General features: G+C 36.2%; 1 long non-coding RNA gene across 1 annotated transcript; it reads left to right on the forward strand.

The window, feature by feature from the left end:
• The first annotated feature begins 4,487 nt into the window (after nucleotides 1–4,487).
• Nucleotides 4,488–14,150, forward strand: LOC108492946. Its single transcript, XR_001873287.1, has 3 exons — nucleotides 4,488–4,498; nucleotides 11,194–11,200; nucleotides 14,036–14,150. It is a non-coding gene; the product is annotated as an uncharacterized LOC108492946 (long non-coding RNA).
• Nucleotides 14,151–21,567: the final 7,417 nt, after the last annotated feature.

Consider the following 21,567-nt stretch of genomic DNA (forward strand, 5'->3'; position numbering starts at 1 on the left):
AATGTTCTGTACATTTGTTTATGAATTCCTTAACTTTAGGAACATCTGTATTTTGTTTTCCTAGTATTATTAAAGTTGCACCATATTCACTTTCAGAATATCGTTTTGTGCAGCACTGCCACCAGATTAAAGAAATTATTATGATTATGAACTATCCATACATTTAGTTCTCAGTTCTGTGCCAGTCTGTAAGCTGACTGAGTGGATCTGATTTGCAGCACGACTGTTTTCTGCAACATGCAGATGATTAAGGCTTGTAATTAACTAATGATTTATACGGCAATTTGACAAATTCTTTTTGCTCTGATTGTCTTTTCCCCATAGAAACTTTTCTGTATCTTCACAGAACTTTCCACTCCTGACTCCTTCAAACCTCAGCTATAAAACATTCTTTACTTTATAAAAAGAGTTCCTCTTTTTAGTGATGGAGGTGGCTATGCAAACTTCACAGCTTAGCAAGGAGTACGATGGGAAATGAAAACTTCACTAGTCAAAACAAGAGCTTTTTGCAGCTATCTGAGTGCAGCCAGCAGTGGTGGCAGCCTGCCATCCTCTGCCAAAGGTAAAGCCATAAACAAGGCTTTTGAGGGCAGAGCAACCCGTCATTTCTGAAGTAACTGTAAATGTAATATCTCCTTTAAGTGACAACCTGAAACAATAATAGTGTTTAGGGAAACAATGGCCCATTAAGAGCAAGTGATGCTGGAACAAGGTTGGCCGTCCTTGACTTTCCAACAGCCCGGGAGCCAGTGAGGAAACACAGATGGAGCCAGTCTGCATAGGCCTCTTCACACTCACTTTTTTTTCTTTTCAAACAGCAGGAAAATATTGAACAGTGCCAAAGTCCAAATGAGTCACTATGCATACAATAGGAAAAATCATAGAGCACTGAAGACCACCTTAGATGTGAGTTCAAAAGAAAACTGTGTATACACATCTTGCATGTATTGCCGATCTTCTTCCTCTAAATCCCCACTATGAATTTTCCAGGAAAGCATGTGACAAACAACAAAGAGAAAGTTCTTTGATTTATATTGTATTCCAGAATGGTAGAAGAAAATGTTGGAAAATAATCAGAGTGATTTTTAAAAAAATGGGGGCATATCTCAAAAAAGTTTATTTAGAGCCCTATCAATTTCCTATTTAAATCAGTGGCAAACCTCAAGGTGGCTTTAGAGAGAGAAAGATTCAGCATTGAGAAAAAAGACTATTTTTTAGCTTATTCTATCCCTCTCCCTTTTTAAACGACTGCAAATGTAAACCACATTTAATGCAAATGGTCCTTACAGGTAATATGAAAAACATACCGTGGTGTTGCAACCACTTTGACAGTACTGGAAGCTACAATAATCCCCTAAAGAAAATTATAATTACTACGAAGAATGAGTTTCAGCCACTAGAAGTAAACAAGAAAGCTTATATCTTCAGTTAGAGGAAAGTTTTGGAAGAAAAAATGACTATGGCAAAACAGTACAAAAAGCAAGAAAACTGAGGTTAAAACCAAAGACCATCTGTGAGAATAGAGAAGACCTAAAGATCAGATTTCTTGGAGCAAATAAAACATTTTGCATCAAAGGACATGTGCTGATTGATTTCAGTGGCTTTGAATTCAAGTTTTAAATTGGACTGAAATTATTATGCCAGACCATATATAGCTGCAAAAGTCTAAAACTAGGTTTTTGGAAGTTGGTGGCCTATATGTGAGGAAGTCATGATGGAGTCAACAAATCAGGAGATGCTGGTATTTATCCTGCATGTTGAATCATATTTTATATTTTGGTCTTCAGACTGTTTTGTTATACCTTTGTACTCTCTCAGCATTGACTGAAAAGATATTAATCATTCATAACAGTTGGGCAAAACTTGAATCCATCTGTTTCTTCCATAATAAGTAACTGGAATGAAGGTCATAACAAAAAAACTCCCCTTTGCTAAACACCACATCAATGCTACTTGTGGTTTTATGTCTGAAACTCTTTCTTAATGTATTTGTGCAAAGAAAAACTGCTTTCTTATGCAGAAGTCCATATGATCAGACAGCAGTACCATCTGATCATCCAATCTGGTAAAAATTGTACAGCCACTTCTGCTGTGTAACAGCTTTTGGAGTTTTGATTGGTACATCGATGTAATTTTAGTAGGATAAGAGTTTTGTATGGAAAATTGTATGAATGAGAATTTCAGGTCTCTCTAACAAGCACTTTAATTGTGACAAATTAATCCAGGAAAATATATAGGTTTATTAAAATATTTATCATTCTTTCACTAGACTGTTTAAGGTATTTCTATCCAATGTTTTTCTTATTTTGTTTTACCTTGTGCTTACTGCTGATCTTCAAGCCAGGTAAAAATCAATGTTTTCTACAAGGACCTAAAATTTAGCATTTGGATGTTGAAACCCATCTGTCATTAGAAACTCTATGTTGTAAAATAATCAATTCTCTTACTTGGATATAGATAGAAGGGTAATACAAAAAATGAACCCAGAGAAACTGCAGTATTGGCATTGAGTACCTGCAGCTCTAGTGAACCTTGGGGCCATGGAGGAAGTAGATTTGGGGAGTATTAGAGCAAAGACAAAAGAAATTTGTAGTGAATACTGTATTAAAATATTTTTGTATGTCTGATACAACTGAGGAGAATGTGAGCTGAATCTTAAATATTATTGCATTTCAACCACCTTACATCTGCTTACTCTCTTAAGTTATTGAAGCTTATTCCCTAAGTTCTGAAGAAATTGGCACAAATTCACTGACAGTTTGTTCTGAGTGATACTGGATGGATAAACAGTCCATAGATATCTGAAAGTAAGCGTTGGCAACCCCCATTGACACAGAACCCATCAACACAGTTCTTGTACCCCAGCAATCCCCTAATCATTGCCAGAGATACACAACTATCTCTAGAGCAAATATTAACTCTGCTGCTAGATGAGATGTTTGTCATTACAACAGATAAAACAGAAACTTGAGCTGAATATAGTTCCTGACTAAAGGAACTAAAAGGTGGAGTCCAAGAGCTCTGCACTATGCTGTTTTATTCTTTCCCTGAGAAAATAATGGATTGGAAACTACCACGTATTAATCGTTTTCATTACATTTCCTTTCCATGTCCCTCTTATATGTCCTTTCTGTCTAGTTTATGACTTCACATACAATTATAATCTAAAAGTGCAGGTCACCACGTTCAAAATGTTACACCCGTTTCTGGCAACATCCTCATAAATAGCCTGGAGCATATGCTTCCTGTATCGTCCCCCTCTCTTAGGAGCAGAGGCTGTTATTGCTGATAACAAATCAGCTCATCTGTGATTCATGGGAATTAAAAACCAACACAACCTGAAACATTTCTATCTCACTCAGCCTTACCACTTCATACTGTGTCCTTACTCAGGACTTCCTAGAATAGTGTGGTCATCACCTCCTGATGCTCTTTGGCATAAGCAAAGTATACAATGCCCTTGGGTAAAATGACTTTACTTTTTGGAATAGAATTTTATTTTCTACATCAGTAGTTTTCACTGATTCCATGGAAACTACTTGCAGGATCTTGTCTATTTTTTATTTTAATTTATGGGCAATTTGTCATTAAACATTGGAATTATTTTTGCATTCAAATGTTGTTTCTCTGTGACTGTGTATTAAAAAAAACCCAAACAAACTGACTTCTAAAAGTCAGAGAGGTGATTAAAATAGACTCTTTTCAAGATTTAGCTCCTCTGCTACAGTCTGCTCCTCAAATAAATAGCTCTAGAATCAAAAATAGTGAAGGACAATGGTGTATTTAGAACATTTGAAGCTCATGGAATATGAAGGGCTCATTGGCTGAACTAGTAAATGCCTTTTCAGTGAAATTTCATCTATGTCAGTTCTGCACAGTATGTTTTGTGTATCCTTCACAGCAGGAACTGGGTATTAGAACAAAAATTTCTTTTAATTTTTGGCAGAATTTCACAGATTCAAGGCAATCCTTTAAAGCTGTCTTTGTTATAACTACAACTTAATGATGCAAAACAAATCACATTTCATCTTAAAGCATATTGCAGGTCAACTTTTTCACCTAGAAAGCTGTATTGTTTAAACCTATGCCCCACTTTCAAAAAAACAAAAACAAAAAATTCCAACAACCAACTGTGAATTTGTTCTTGAAAAGATACAAAAAAAAAAATCCTAATAAAAGTATAACCAGAATATTATTTTAATACTGTATTTGAAAACATCCCATGAACACCTTCCCCTTTAGAGTCAGCTTAGATATCTAATTTGACATCTTACTCTATCACAAATTGCAGCTTTCGAGTAGAACTGGTAAAACTCCCTGCATTTCTCAATCCATTTAATTGAATGATCTTACCTTCTGAAAACCAAGGATCATTTCATAGGATGTTGTCATAATGGTTTCCATTTAAAACTCAATTGAAATGTATATATGTATATGTATTTTAATGCAAAGTAGACTGAGAAGCATAACTTCAGTGAAGGCAGTGTTTGAGAGTTCTGTGACTGGCTTATAGCCCATATTTTTGGTAGCTCACTTCTCTGGGTTTTTCTCCTATTCTCACAAGCACATCTGTGTAGCTGTCTGCCTACTATGGTTTTGTTAATAAACGTATTGCAAAGTCTATTGAAATGGGTGGAATCTGAAGTTATGTAGCTTTTACACCAAAAATTTCAGGTCATCAGTAAATACGTTGTTTCTATGAAAATATCTGTGCCTGAGAGGCAAAGTCTCTACTCTTTGCTTCAGTTTTTGTCTTTCCATATTTTTTGGACTTGATTTTATTTAAAAATATCAATTCAATGGAAAAAAAATCAAAACCAAAACAACTCAGGAACATTAGCACCGAAGTCAAGCAAGTTGTTGATAATTATAGATTTTTTGACTCTTCTGCAGATAAAAATACTTGTCTATACAGAATGAAACCCAGCAAATATATGCACCACTTAGATTCAATATATCACATTCTTTGTGCTTTACAGATTGGTTAAAATACCTCACTGTGTCCAATGACACAATAAATTTAGCACATCTAGGAATGACTTTCTGAGCAGGATATACTAATGTCAGGGTTATTTTTTACCTTTCTCTGATAGTGATCCTACTTGCTGCATTATTTTTAGAAAGTTGCCCGTTGATAAAAAGCTCAGTAAGGATGACCTTTAAAGAAGCCAGGATGATTCCTTTCCCCTCACACAACAGATTCTGCTTCCCCCTCTAAATCCCAGCTGAAAGTAGGCACTCCTGTCCCTTAATGTTAAAGGGTGCTAGTTCACAAATAGAAATCACTATCTGACTTGATACTGTCATTTTTTGTTTCCTAGGGATTATAGGAAACACCACTTTTTTTTTTCTTTTTAAATATTTTTCCATTGTCTGCTTTGTCTCACAAGATTTTGCTTCTTTTCTGACAGGAAAGCTGATTTCCACACACTGGTGCTTCTGGGGCAGGGAATAATAAAGCCTGGAACACCCTCCCTGCACTCAATTTAAAAGTAAGCTTCAAAGAAACAAAAATAACCATCAGGTTTTCTTCACTGCATTATTGAGACTATTTTTTTAATTTATTTTTTAATATCCATTTAAACACCTTCTCCCATTACCTCAGTGGAAGGGATTTGAAGCCTTACCTCAGCAGTTCTTGAGGTATCCAGTGGGACAGTGCAACATTTTTCTTCCCAATGTATGGAGGGGAGGAAGAGTCTGGATGTCTGGTTGTTGAGAAGGGTCAGATCAGCAGGGTGAAGCAGGCAGGAGGCACTGGCAAAGCCCAAGATTACACTATAAGTCACAGTAGGAGGAATCTGGTGTGTGGCTGCTGGGGTGAAATGGGCTCTTTGGAGCAGCCCTGCAGCTTTGCAGTAACTTAGGAGGGAAGATAGAAAGATTACTTGGCAATTGCCATTCAGTCTAATCCTGGAAGAATCTAATTGTGAAAGTTTGTCCAAGCTTTCCGCAAGATGCCTGAGCATTCAGCACCTCAACATGTAAGGAGCAGAAATGGGAAGAAAAGGGAATCAATGGCACTTCATAAATGGCAAGCTATGTCCTCGTAACAGTTTAATAAACTATAAATATTCATTACAATGTTTTCTGATCTAAATGTGATGATTAGTTGTTGGTTTGTGTGTTTTGTTGTTTTCTTTAAAAAAATGAGACAGACATTCATTTGTTAAAATCTTGGTGGAAGTAGAGAACTATTTCTGTTTATGTTCTCTGGGAAATTGGCCCATTATTTTTCTCCTCCTATAGAAGGCAACACAAGAGAGTTCCCAAGGACTAGACTTGGAGAGCAGATTGTGGAGGTCTATCTCATCCTACTTACTGCAGTTCACGTGTAGGAGGTTCCACCTACTCTAAAAGATGATTAGCTTCTAGTGATTTTCCATAACTAGCATAATTTTAATGCTGTGCAGTATTGGTCTGCAGTCAAATGGTTCTAGTAAGGAACTGATACAGATCATGTATCACAGTGTATGCATGCAGTAGAAATTTGTTTCTGTCTTCCTATCTTGACTCCCTTCTCCAGAATTAAATTTTCAGACACACTGAAGAAACACTGATCCTTAAAAAAACCCAAGCAATTACGTTTAAAGGAATACAGGAAAGTTTTCTATTTTTATCCGATTCTTTGACACAGACTGTGGGGATAATAAGCTTTGAGGAACTGTTGTGTGAGTCATCCCAGTAAGAAGATTTGTAATCACAGGGTGTGTATCTTGTTCATTAATTTGCATACAGGAACAAGGTTCATCAAAAGTTTGTAGCAGCAAAATGATGTGCCTCCCTTAGGCACCCAGCTCAGGAGAATCTGAAACTGGAGAATTAAAGTACATCTGACAACCCTCAAGCATTTGTTTGCTGCAGTATGCTTACTACATAAAGTCACCACAATTTTTATTATCTTAAATTGATTGAAAAATGTTGCCATCATAGAGTTTTGAGATTTCTTCACAATGTTTCCAATATACTAGTTCCAATATAGTAGTTCACATGATTTTAATGCAATTAAATCTTCAACTTATCTGGATCTTATGATGTGCCTGTATTATCTTCATTTTTGGATCAAACATATCCTTTCAAAGTGAATCTTCTCGTAATCCTCTCCTTTCACTCCATTTTGGGTTGTATTTGGGACCATATGAGTTAGACTGTGTTGATTAGCCAGTATAAGCACTCCAAAACCCATGTAGCACCCATAGCAGATCCTCTGTCCAATGCACAGATACCTTGTATGTATGCTGAATCAAGTATTTGCATACCCCAGGGCAGTTTTCTATTCTCTATAATGATTGAGGGTCTAGACTGGCTGGCTGGTCCATGGCTCCTAATTCACTTAAGGCATCTTCCTTTGTGCAAGGATGGAAGAATGAGGTGTCAAACTTTGAGCAAGCCCGTGCTGTACAGCACACAGTGTACTCCTCCCAAACCCTGCTGATGCTCTGTGTTCAAGGGGTGTGGTGACTGCTGCCATGGAAACTCCTTCTACAATGATCTGTGTCCTAAATCCCCTATTTTATCAGCAAGCTATTCCACTTTGAGAATATCCAATCACACATTTGCCATAATGAGTAGGACAATGCAAGAAAGTTGGCATGTGAACTTCTGTTGGTGAGTGTGAATGAATTTTTTCAGTATACATTAAAATAATTTCACTGTTTCTATCTTTGATTATCTCCATTAAATTCAGTTTTGCAAGTAGTCTCCCAAGTCCTGTGTTAACATCTGTCTGAAAAGCTGCTGGTGATAGCCCTGAAGATTCCCTTCTCCCTTGCCCCAGTAGTTCTCAGGATTGAGTCTGAACATGGAAGGTAGTACAGATGGAAAATAGAGAATGGGGATATGTAAGACTGGCGAAATGAGCATTGCCGAAGTCCTCTGCAGAATTCCAAAATGAAGAAGCTTGGTAGTAATTAGTAAGCATCCCGTCTTACAGAACTGAGGACTCAGAGGTTCCTTTTATTTTTTTCTCCTTTTTGATACTTCTGTTCATATCACTCTAAGATATCTTAGGGAAACCATTAATTAAGGACCAGGGGAACTGACTGAGTGACCAGTCACTTCACTGGCTTGCTGTGTGACCTTGTATTGTTTCACTTCTCCCTAGATTTTGTTTAAAAATAAGTTTTTCATAAAGGATTCCTGAAGTGTAGCTAACATTTGCAAAGTATTTTGTTTCACACAAAAAAGCAGTGTAACAACACCATGACACGACACTTATTACTTGGCTTTATACATTTATTATTTTTCCACAAATAGCTTTTTGGCTCAGCCAAAAGGAGTGCTGGATGCAAAAACTCAGTGTCAGCAACTTCATATCCTCTCTATTGCCTTATTTAGTTCTTTCTTGAAAAATATCTCTTGTGTTCTTAATTTTACTGGCCACTTGCTGATCAGTTTTCTCATCACAGCAAGACAAATTGTGCTCTCCAGACAGTATTTTCACATTTGTTGGTGGCAAGGGAGGAACCATGTTGTTTAATCAGATTGGCAAATGTGATCTAGGAGAACATCAGTTTAACTTCATAATCTCTCTTTTCCAATTATTGTTTTATATTTTCTAAACTGATCTTTTAAAGAGTTGCCTTTCCACACACTTTGGATTCTGTCTTGTCTTGCTTATTTATAGAACAAGTAAAACTAACAGAAAAAAAGTCTGGTGTAAGACTCTGCTCTGGTTGGTTCTGCTGTATCAAGGAGTAAGGATGGTACAGTACCACCCTCAGAGAGGATGCCATATCCCATTGCCTCTGGGATACAGAGACACTGCAGAAGTCACTGGGTGATCTTCAAAACATCAACAGCAATGTCATTAAAGACCTGCCAAGTGCAATGACTGGAGTACTGTACAAAACAAAATGCTATTTCGGGATTAATGGAAATTTACGTGAAATGTGGGGGATATGAAAAACTCACCACCACCACCCAACCCTTAAAAACATTGCAAGTTTTAAGCTAAATGAACTAGTATTGTTTTGTGAATCTTTAGGGATCGCAGAAATTTGAGGGAAGCTTTCCACAGAAAGACTGTAAGATGATGCTACAGCATCTGATGCCTGAAATACAGAAAGTAGCTGGGGGTTTCTATGCATAATCATATTTATGTATGTAGTTTCTATTGCATATCATGTTTTAAGTGTAAATTGGACAGCCACCTTCATTCCAGAAAAGAATTCCCTTTATTTTAAATATAGCTGCAGCAAAGAAAAAAGATAAGAACAAACATAGGGCTTGGTTCTCCAGTGGAAAAAGATTTTGTAAACCAATAGTAGTTATTTGCTTAATGAGAAGTGAAGCAGAATATTTTTGTCAGCTCTGCTGGTGTAAGGGATTCAGAAGCAGTGTGTGGCCAAGGAACATAAGGAAGAGTGACCTTGGTATCTTTAAATCTGTTTCTTTGCTTTTCTTCTCTGTTGTGGTGAAGCTGTGCTAATTTGGGGAATTTGTCTTATTGTGATCCAAATGAGAAATAATGTACTAGCCAAAGCTGCAAAACAGAAATTAAATACTTTTGAAGTTGTTAAAATTATTTTAAACACAGTTTGGAACATTTTTCCTAGTAGTTTTACCCTAAAGAATAAATCTTGGATATGGTCAAATTGAAAAGCCATTTTAAATCCAGATTTGATAACACTTTGTTCGTTCTACTTACTCTCATCTGTCTTTGTTTGTTTTATGCTGATGTTATTTTCTGCTTTAATAATGTTACATTATGAAATAATGTTACAATGTAATCATAGACCAAAGCTATTTCTGTTGTCTGGTGCCTATGTGGCTTTTTACTACTTGGTCACTCCTGTTTTCTTTTTGATTCTTTCTCCTGTTCATCTTAGGTCTTTTTCCTCCTTCCATTCTTTTTTCCTCCTCTATCCTACAAATTTATTCCTCTTTCCCATTTTTTTTTATTTCCCTTTATCTAGACAGTCCTAAAGCATAACTATTATAATTGTTTTACCTTTTAAACTTGCTTTTAAAATAATTTATTAATGCTGTCTGTAGCTATGTAGAATATATAGAATTATGTCCATATATTTAATTCTGATTTAAGTAAAAAATTTAAATAATTTCTTTTTGACATTATCTAACAGGATCAAGATAATTGATATGTTGTAAGATGGTAAAGCACGGGGTTTGCCAATACTTACAGTATTAGCACTAAACCTGAAGATATTTTTTTGACATCAGGGCCGTTGGATATTAATTCAGAAGAGTCTCTTAACTCTTGCAACCAGTGACAGGACTCAAGGAAACGGCATGAAGCTGAGTCAGAGGAGGTTTAGTTTAGATATCAGGAAAATGTTTTTCACCTAGAGGGTGGTTGGGCACTGGAACAGGCTCCCAAGGGAGGTGGTCACAGCATCAAGCCTGACAAAGTTCAAGAAGCATTTGGACAATGCTCTCAGGCACATGGTGTGACTCTTGGGGTGTCTTGTACAGGGCCAGGAGTTGGACTCTGATCCTAATGGGTCCCTTCCAACTCAGCGTATTCTATGACTCTGTGGTAATCATAAAGCTGGTGTCTATCTTTAAATGGACTGAAAAACAATTATTATCAAGAAGTCAGCTTTGCTTCAATGTATGGAAAAATACTGGAACTCCAAATCAAGCCAAGTATTTGAAAGTACTTTGAAAAAGGAAAGTAACAAAAGGAGATAAGTTGTAGTTAACACAAACCTGTCAAAAATGTATTAAATCGAACTAATTTCCACCCAGGACTGGTTAATAGCCCTTGTCAGTAGGGCTGTGGATATTTTCCTAAGCAAAGGAAATACAGTCTAGACACAAGATGAATCATCAGAAGATGAACTCAAAGACTATACTCAGCAGTTTTCTGTGGTCCACTATGAACTCTTTTAGTTAGCTGTCTGGATAGTATGTTAGAGAGTGTTCTTGTTATCTCTATAGGTGGCATCCTCCAGGGAGAGTCAGCAAGCACTTTCAGGCAGGGGTTGGATTTTGGGTTGGATTTGGAGTGGGGAGGATCATGGCAGGAGAGAACCACTATCTTTCACAGAAGGTCAGTTTGGCTGCTACTGACTGCAAATGAGCCTGGTTCACAGCTGATGTCCTGCTGAAATCTGCCAGTGGGGAGTGTTGTAGGCGTGACCAGGTACGCAGTAGCTTACACTCAGAGATGTGAGAGCCTTGGAGCTGGTTTGTGGGTTCCACTCTTTCTGCAGGGATGGGCTCAAGGAGACAGTCAGTGGTGGAACAGCCAAAGTTATTAGAACCTGTGAAACTGAGAAACCACTGATGAATCTAGAGGGGGCAAGAAGGAAGTATGTTAAGTCATCAAATAAGTAAAATATTTCTACTAAGGCTGGATAAACCAAGAAGAAAGTAATTAATTGTGCCATGAAAGATTTCTGTCAAATTTTAGCAAAATGTGATAGCTAACTATAAGGTTAAATAAGTATTTAGATAGATTCTTGGAAAAGGCTTTCGTTACTAAGGGCTTTAATAGTTAAGCTAGAGAAGTATCTGCTAGGAACATCTGAAATACAGTTTGATCCTGCTTGGTGGAGGTAGAAAGCTTAATGAACGACCTTTTTATTTCCCTTCCAGCTCTATGTTTTAAGATTTTATGATAAGAAAAAAAGAGTACAGAGCAAAAAGATAGCTTTATATTTCAGTCAACGGAGAATGTTCTGAAGAGCTGAAAATCACATTTTGAAGGTAGGCACATATGAAGTTCATTTGACAAGATACAAGAAAATTTAAATATGGGCCCATGAAACCTCTAGAAGACCTCTATCTCCTTTTCTCTAATATGCTAGAAATTAGGGTGGCTGTTCTCCTCCGTAATACCATAGCATTGCTTGATTTATGGACTGGCTGATATTTTACAAAGATGTTTTTCCCCCTTTCATCTATAAAAATAGCTCCCTTTTGATTAACATGTAGCAAAGAAATATTATTTTACTTGTGAGAATATTTTTGTGGTACTAGAAATATTTTCAAGAGTGTGAACTTTATGGAGAGTGTTTAGCAACAGAGATACCACCTATTTTCCCACATTTTCTTTGTAAGTTGAAGTCTGAGTTTAAAAAAAAATCAGGCATTTCCACTCAACATTTTCCCCTAGTAAAACCCTATTAAAACCATATTTCTGAAACAAAAATTACAGTATGACCAAAATAGTTGGAATGTTCTCACTAAGGCGTATCTGCAATACTTGATAGTTATTGGCATTTTAGATTTATGAGAGGCCAGCTGTGAGACATGCACAAACAAGAACTTCTGATTTATTTATTATTAATAATGAGCAGAAGCCTGCATTGGAAAACAAATTGCACAATGTGACAAGCTAAGGAAATGAGTAAATTCCTTGTGCCAAACATGTGATTGAGCATTTGCATACTGAATTCATTTGCTCATAAGTGGTCAGAAAAATGCCCATCCCCCAAGTAAAAAATATTTCTTGCTTTGATTTTTTTTTTTAAAGTTTGCATGATGAATAAATATGATGAAACTGCCTTTAAGCATATACCAGAAGTTAGTTTTGTTGTTTGCTAGTAATCCACTGTCAGAAAGCTGTCAACTCATTCATGTGATCTTTAACTTTGAAAAATATATTATTTTTCTTTTTTCAGACATGCATAACTAATTATTGTATAATTGTTTACAGAACTACCAGGGGAACTACAGAAATTCATTTTGTTTTCTTGCCAGGTCATGCACAGATATTGATATCCATCCAGTTTCCCACTCATGGGGAGTTTCCTTTCTATTTATCACTGGTATTTAGTTCTACCAAATATCTACCTGAATCCTCCTTCAGATTTATCTAAAAAGTTAGTGATACTATTTTAAAAAATCATAGCTTCACTTTTTTTTAAAATGCATCTTTGGTTAATATGAAAAGTTGTAGCATTTGATAACATACTTGTGGTTGTCTATTTCTGCGCATGGGAAGACATTATTCCTAGCAGTATGATGAAGTAAATAGTTTATTATATATATATAAATATGCTTTTTTTAGGGAGGAATCATTTGAAAGACCAAAGTACTCACAGGTTTCTGTTTTTTGCAATGCCACTGGCTGATGCTGACATAGTTTTTATAATCAGATATATCTAAGTATTCTTTTTTTATTGAAGGAGAAGATATGTTGGCATTCTACCAAAGTACCAGCCCAAATCATGCCTTATTGAACATAAAAAATGGGTTCCATTTTTTGACTGTATTTTAAATTCTGAGGCAATATATAAAAAAATCCTCAGGTTGTTTACATACCATAAGTTATACAAATAATAGAACTGGGTTATATATTCAAAATATCTTGTTTATTAGAGCATTCTGTTTAAAATTGTGATACCTCAGAATAATACTATCAATGGGTACGCAACCATTTATGATTGCAAATTTAGTAATTAATAAAAATCGCTGTAGATTTGTAGTGGGACTTAGCACTATTTTCTGCAGTAACTTGTTCCAATCAGTAGTAGGTCTAGTTTACTTACCATTGATGTCCAATGACATGCTCGCTCCTTCTTTTGTTACACTTCTGATCTAAATTTAGATTAAAAGTAGGAACCATGGTAATATTGTTTACATCAATGCTCCCCTTGATGTCAATAATTCTATACTCTATTATCCTTATATATGTGCGTCGTGGCTTTACTAATTCCACACACCCCCCCCGGAGCTGAAGATGATTAGTTCCAGGGTGGACTTCTGATGCAGACCAAGGAGGAGAACCAATCCAAAGCTTTAGTAACGCCTCTGCGAATGACATATTTGAGGAAGATGGAAGAGAAGCATGTGGCGCAGAAGAAATTCCAGCGAGAGAGAAGCTGCCTGGGGGCAATTTGGGCAGCCTTGCTACCTCCCTTGCCATGGCAGGGGAGAGGCGACAGTAAGCTGGCTGACCCTTTGACTGAGTCAGGACGGGCCGAAGGGGCCCTGCTGTGGTGCAGCTGCACCTAGGATGTAAGGAAGATTACTATCCTGCTGTGGGAGGCCTGAGTGAAGTCCTTTGGAAAATTTGTAACTCAGAGAGGAGAGAAGCCACACTGGAGCAGGTTATTCTGGGTAGGACTTTGATAAAAACCATCGGGGTATAGAGACTGAGTTGAACCCCAGAACCTGTGGCCCGGGGGAGGGGTGGACCCGACTTGGAGGGGTCCCCTGAGAACTTATCCCCCCGGAAAGGACCCCATGGAGCAGGAGAAAGACTCAGAGCTTTAGCTCCCCTGTAATCCATGGTGAAGATCATGGTGAGGCAGGTTGTCCCCCTGCAGCCCATGAAGGACCATCGGGGCAGAGACCCCCCCGCACCCAGATGAAGAGAGACTTTCAAGTGCAACAGATTTGAAAGAGCTATCACCCTGAGAGTAAAGAAGGGACCTCTCCTCCTGCATTGATGGGGGGGGGGCGAGGGGTGGTTAGAAAGTGTGTTTAAGACTGTTTATTTTATCAACATTCTTCGCAGCTTCCTTTTCACCTACTAGAATAAGTGAATCCTAGGAAATACATGGGATCATCAGAACTTCATTGCAGGGAAAGCTGTTTAAAATTGTCTTATCTCTCATTCTTTAATTCCTATCCTGTTAACAATAAATTTTATTATTATCCTCACGTTGAGTCTGTCTTGCCTGTGGGACCTCTCCCAACTTTTAGCAATTTTGTGGGGGTTTGAAATCTGGCCAGAGTAAACCCACCACAGTCTGTCTCAGGTTCCATGGGTGTGTGTAATTTTATATAGGTAGTAATTTCACATAGAGCTATGCTTGCTGATTATGGAAATGTAAGCTTAGAATATAGAACAGGTTTAAAGTATAAACTTTTATAAAATAAATAATACCCATTTGAAAAACAATAAATTAGAACTACAGTCGACAGGACCATCTTTTCAAAATTGGTAATCTAATATGGCTTTCTAAATTTGAAACCACAACATCAGTAAAAGAGTGAATCATCATTCATTTTGAGTTTTGTACAATATAATTTCAGTTAACGAAATGCACCTAATGAGATCAGCAGGCTGTGGCTCACACTCTGCCTCATGCCTATAGGGGTTGAGATATATAAAATAGATGAATATATATTTAATGGGCAATCAGGTTAGAAAAATGTCACCCTGCATGGTTATTGACCAGCTATCAATTTCACACTTATGTGGTCTTAAACCTCTCATGGAGATGCCATGAAAGACGCAGAGCTTTCCTTTCTGAGTGTTTCAGAAAAATGCTTAAATTGTTTTAAGCTGAAAAATATTGTCTGACAGTTTTGAAGCCCATTTAAAAATCTGCTTATGAATTTTTCTTATTGATTGGCATAACAGCTATCAAGGCTATTTACTTTAAAATTGACAGAAAAGTCAAATTTCATTTAAAAACAAAACCCGACTCTTCAAGAAAGCAGGTAAAGCAGTAAATTCAACTCTTCAGGATATATTTAGTAAGAACTTCTGAAATTTAAATAAACAGAACAGTCATAAACCTTTAGTTTTGACTGGTTTTCAAAATCAGATATCCCTGTCATTTGAGGAAAATGTACCAGGAATACTTTGGTGAAATTCACATTCCTATTTCAGACTTAATTTTTAAAGTCTCTCTTGCATTCTAGGTCCTTAATGTAAAGTGCTGAACATGCTTTCTTTCATCTCACAAACCTCTGAACTTTTTGCTTAACGTACAACAAACGAATCAAGATGTCATTTCTCATAGGACTGAGAATTTTCTTACAGTTCATTCATCTGCCAATAAAAAAATCTGCTCTTCCTAGTACAGACCAGATTCTGCACTAGTGATCAAATAAATAGCATGTGATGACAGTGGTATTTCAAAGATAAAATTGTGATTGAAATTATGATGAATAATTATTATAATAAGTTGTCTTGCCTGAAGCAGTGTTAATAGTTGTAGATTCAGAGTTATTTCTCTAAAGAAGCATCCAATCTACTTAAAAATCCCTTGAGATCTTGGGAAGTTAAGCATGTCTCTCTGTTGCTACTTTTCTCCATTCACTGTCTTGGAAAAAGTGGTCTCAAACAGGTCTGTGCTGTTTCTATGCTGGCAGAAAAGGAATATACTGGGGAGCAGGGAACACTTAAAGTTATTTGGAAACCTACCTTTGCAGACTCACTTCATTTTGGGTGAAGAATAGCTTGATGCTAACTACCTACTTGGATATTATGGTTATCTAAGATAAAATACAGATAAAAATACGTTATGATCTTATTTATACTAGAAAATATAATCAAAAAATTCTGTTGAGAGTGGTAACAAAGGGAAAGAAAACACCACTGTTATAATCTACTTAGTCATAGATCAAACCAAAAAGCTGTCTCATGAGGTCTAATTCTCTTCTAGATGGTTTCTGGCCATTTGGGGTTGAGATTCTCTCTTACTCTGTGTCTGCCTTCCACAGGAGTATCCCAATCCCTGTGAAATGCACTTGCTTTTATAGCCAAAGTCTTTCTTGGAGCCTTCCGGGGATCCCCTTCAGACCCAGATTTCCCTCTTATTTATCTGTAAATTTTTGATGGAAAATTTTCATATTACTCCCAGTAAATTATTAGGAGCCTGACCCTCCTTTGGATGTAAAAGTCATGTCTCCAGACCAGTCTTTATCCTATGAATTTGACTAGTTTGCAAATGACTCTGGAAGGAAGACCTCATCTTCTTGTCAGTGTCTGAAGGTATTGTCTCTTTCAAGGGAAAACTGATGGGAGAGACTTTGGTTGATTACCAGAATCCTTCAGATAGGGCTTTCACTTTGCTGTCATCTCAGTTATGGTTACAGTTTTTTGTGTGGATGTGTGGATCCACAAAATAATTCAAGTTAAGAGTAAACTTCTCAAGATGTTATTATTCAACAGCATCATTTCTTTATAAACTGCATATGTTCAGGGTAAAGTGCCTCCATCCTCTGAAACTTGTAATCAATCACCTATAAATTGTAAAAAATGCTTCATATGTACATCTAAACGAGATTAATGCCTGTACCCCACAACTTGCTGTTGACTGAGCCTAAACAAATCAGTAATTAAACACTGCAGGATCATAATGTGTATGAGGCAAGCACAGCCAAAATCTATATTGGAGAAAGAAAATATGCTTGGATAATATTCTTTTCAAGTAAATTGTAACACTGATTACCTCTGTGCTGTAAATCTAAGACCTCTAAATATACAAGAGACCACATATCAAATAAATGTGAATAAAGTATAAATAATATTATGTTCTCATTAATTCATTTTTTTCTGTTTGTTTTTGAGCATCAGTGGACTTTTCATCAAGATATGTAAATAATAAAAAGAATGAAATCAAGATGTGATAGGAAATCCCAGATCAAATTGCTTTCAGAGCCAGGATAAGCTTTCTGCATTGCTTTGGTCTGTGGGTTGGGTTTTTTCCTTCTTTTTCTTTTTTCTGTTACACCCCCATATCTAGTTTTGTCCCGCTTCCAAATCTTGTACAGTCTCAGAATAACATAAAATCAATACACATCCAATATTCTTGCTTTTGCCTCAACAGAAAAGAGCCAATGTTGCTGACAGTCTTTGTAAATCTTTCCAGTTGGCCCAATATGGAATAAATTATCCTGAAAAAGAAATAGAACTCTTTTCCAGCAATGCTATTATTGTAGTACGCTCCATCAGCAGTACCTTTAAGTGTTTAATAATACATTACAGTATTACAGGCTAATGGAGGATACTACCTTTATTACAGAAAAACTGGTGCATGCTTTGTATCTCCAGCTTTTTCTAAGAAAATTACTCCTCGAAGCAGGAACTGTGATTTTTTTATTGCAGCTTCAAATGTTGAGTCTTTAAGAAGTAAACAAATTTAATGTAAAACACCTGTTAACTTCCTTAGGAAGTAAAATAGAAAGAAAAGGGAGTGTCGCATTATGTTCTGTTTCCTAAACATAGGTGCTGTGACTTTGTTTCAAGAGGTTCTTAAGCATGTGTGTCACTTTAATTCTGTAAATCTATTGATGCTAATATGATTTCTTATGTATTAGCATGACATACACATGTGCTAAGGGATGTTCTTTTGTCACATAAGGAGAAAAAAATCTAATCTTGTGTGTCTTGTTTCTTCTTCCGTGTTCTGTTTTTTAATTGCAAATGTCCTTACCTTTTTATCCTCTGCCTCACAGATTTGACTTCTCATCTTCTGCCCTTCTGGTACTTATCTATCCATTTACTGCTCCAGACAGGTCATCACACACATTTTGGTGATCAGAGGTACTAGAGGCAATACTAGCTTGGGCAGTATCTATTACCTCATTATTGGCCCCAGATGTCTTGCGTTTCTACCTCTTCAGCAGTGCCAACACATTTGTTTGTAGTGAAACACCTCAGGGTGAAAAAAATTTAACAGGCATTATTTAATAAATTCTGTTCTTGGGTAACTCATCTGGTTCACAGTGCAGCCTCAGACATGGCTGGTTAGCTCAGCTGAGTTGCAGTTAACTGTAGTTAATCACCGTTTATTTCCAGCAGTGGAAATAAATGGACAGTCATGGAAAGAGTCAGAGCTATCTTTGGTAATGCTTAAGATGGTATTTTTGATAGTGCTCCATACCTCAGAATAAGGCATGAGAGCAACACTGCTTTAAGAAGTGAACACACCCTGATTTCCACATAAGAAGTTGAAAAGTCTGTGGGATAACTAGTGATGTAGCTGGGGGCAACTTGACCTCTTTCATTTGGGAGGAAACTGTCTGTACAGCAGTCAAAATCCAAAAGGTTGTATCTACTGATGATCATAAATAATTTTAAAATATTATTAAATTCATAAGAATGCAGGCTATCAACAGTTGGAGTTTGATTGCTTATAAGATCTTTACGTTTTTTTGCCTATAAGACATTGAGATACATTCTGTACTCACAAACACCTTTTTGAGATCCCATGTGAAGTCAAGACTTAATATGGTGATTCCAAGCTACAGAATTGCATTGAAAAGTCTGGGGGACTGTCAGAGATAGTGTAGATCTCAAACTAGGGTGACACTATCATCTTATGTGACTCTTTAAACACACAGGTTTTGTTCCTACTCTTTTTGTACATTTTCTCTAATGGTGTAGGGAGTCCATCTGAGTGTGCCCAATGGTATTCACCTGAAGCTTTTGCTAATAGTACTGTCAGCACTGAAGGAAGATGGAAATTCCTTAAGTCTAACTTTATAGAGTGAAACTCACCAGATAGTTACATAAAAAATATAAAAAGGGATTGTTCCTGTTAAGAATCAGAAACTTTTCCCACCAAAATGTATGATAATTTTTTAATAGAAGAAGAATTTTATTATTTGTATGTTATCAACAAAACAATTATTTTCAAACTTTTATTTAGTTTGGATGTTTAGAAAGAAAAACAGCCACCAGATCAAGTATTTATTCTGGCCAATTTTCAGCTAACATTATTCTATATATTTTTTTTAAATAAGAAAATATTTTTGTAGATACTGTGTTTTACGTTTTTAAATGATCTCGGCAGGAAAGATAGGCATAGAAAAGACATTCTGTATGAAGCTGTTTGCTCTAAGATTTTACCATTTGTTCTCAAGAGCTAGGTATACAGATTGGGAGTGCAAAAGAATAGCAGGAAATAAACTAAAAACCTAAACAAACACACAAAAAAATATGCCCTAATAAGATCATTTGTGGGAATTGTAAATCAGATGGCTGATGACTATCACCAAAGGGCTATTATTCTTTATCAGTTAGTGGATGTCAAACATTTAATTTCCACTTATCTACCATTGCTTTGATTTTGGATTGCAACCAGACCATGGCTATGCTTAAGAAAACTAAAATGCACCTGGGTAGTCACACACTATTAGGTTAAAAGGACAATGACAAAGAGATATAGAGAGAGAAATAAAAAGCATCACTGGTATTTTAGCACCAAGAATGGATGGGAAACTGCAATAAATTTGCAGTGAAATTGGAGCATAATCAGGAAGATGAAGACAATATTTTCTCTTTTTACTTTTCTGGGGTGAATATAATTATTTTTTCCCATATGCATTTTTCTTTATTTATTTTAGGAAATTCTGGTTTGTTGCTCACAGAGAAATGTTGATTACCTTTTATCAGCTAATTTTATTTCAAAGTTATTATCCTATATGGTATTATATGCTAGTATTTCATCCTCCTATGTTGCAAGTAATTGGAACACTTAAGACCTCAGACCAAGAGAAGTTTAATAATTTTCCTAACATCAAACATAAAAACCTTGACTCTTTGGTATTTTGGTAAAAGAAACTTTCTTGAGAGTTTTTGGTTGATTTGGCTGTCTTGCCTATGAAACTCAGCTCTGTGTGTAATACTGAATTAGAAATGAATGACTGTGATGGCTGGTATTAGGAACAGAAGAAACATATGGATAATGTAGAGGTATTTTTCTATGATTTCCATTGCTATTGTTATATATTATTATCATAAATAGAATGAATGCATTATTCCAGAGGTCTAGTTCTGTGTCTGTGTTGCAGCTGGAGTTAATTGTTTGTAACTGAGAACACAGAACAGGTTTCCCAGGATGCCCAGTCTTCTTTGCATGCAGAAAAGGTGGCTCCTCTAATGAGCAAGCTCTGATTATCCAAGTGTTAGGGGAAGAAGATTTGTAGCTGAGATATATAGAGGTCCAAAGAATAGAAGATGTTAAATCTGTAATGAATCAATTTTAAAACGACCATATTTGAGATTTTCAAGTTTAGATCTAGATTTTCTAGTCTTTGGATTTTTAAATAGTTTCTACCCAGTGCATCTGCATACTTTCTCCCAAAGAACATAAATTTGCTTCAATAAGCTAGTTATTTCTCAATAGCAAAAGATATAATTTTTCTCCCAGTATTTCTAATTCCTTCCATTGTTATAAAATTTTTGAAGATTAGCATCTTCTTATAGCTGATAATATCAAGTGCACTAAGTATTTATGTAGTGTTGCTTTTTACTTATCCATTCTATAGATTCCATAGTTCAAGATTGCATAATTTATTCTTCCTGATGGCAAATGCATTCCTTTATTATGTACTTGGGTTGGTAGTTTACAACAAGGATGCATGAAATTGAAAAGACTGACATCTGAGGGAAAACTAGCTATACCTATTTGGCTGTCAACCTGTAAATTACTAGAGCTGTTTATAATTTGTTGAAATTCTTGGTAAAATTTCTGCTTAACCTTTTTTCTTCTTATTTTATTAAAAAAACCCCAATCTAAAGAAAACAAACTACTTTTGACTAGCAACAAAAAATTGGCAGTGAATGAAAAGTAAGGAAAAGGAAAGGAAATATAACTGGAGAGATGGAAGTGAAGAGTTGGAAAAGCTGAAACAGGAGCAATCTCTGAATATTCATACTCATGAAATTTTCTCAGTTACAGCTTTTCACCCAGATACTTAGCATAAATGTGACATATACTTGCTATTTTCCCTCATCCTTTTTATCTGCTCAACTCTTGATAGGAAGTACAGCCCATCTCATCTGTACTTGGTGCTAAAGTGAAGCTGCAGATCTAGCTGATATTGTTTAGCTTGCTGCTGATGGCTGCCTTTCATTTCACCCAATGAGAGTTCATTACACTGTTCTGATAAATTATAGTTGTTGCCAAT

The sequence above is a fragment of the Lepidothrix coronata genome, unplaced genomic scaffold (assembly GCF_001604755.1).
Source record: "Lepidothrix coronata isolate B3197 unplaced genomic scaffold, Lepidothrix_coronata-1.0 Scaffold13, whole genome shotgun sequence".
Taxonomy (NCBI): Eukaryota; Metazoa; Chordata; class Aves; order Passeriformes; family Pipridae; genus Lepidothrix; species Lepidothrix coronata.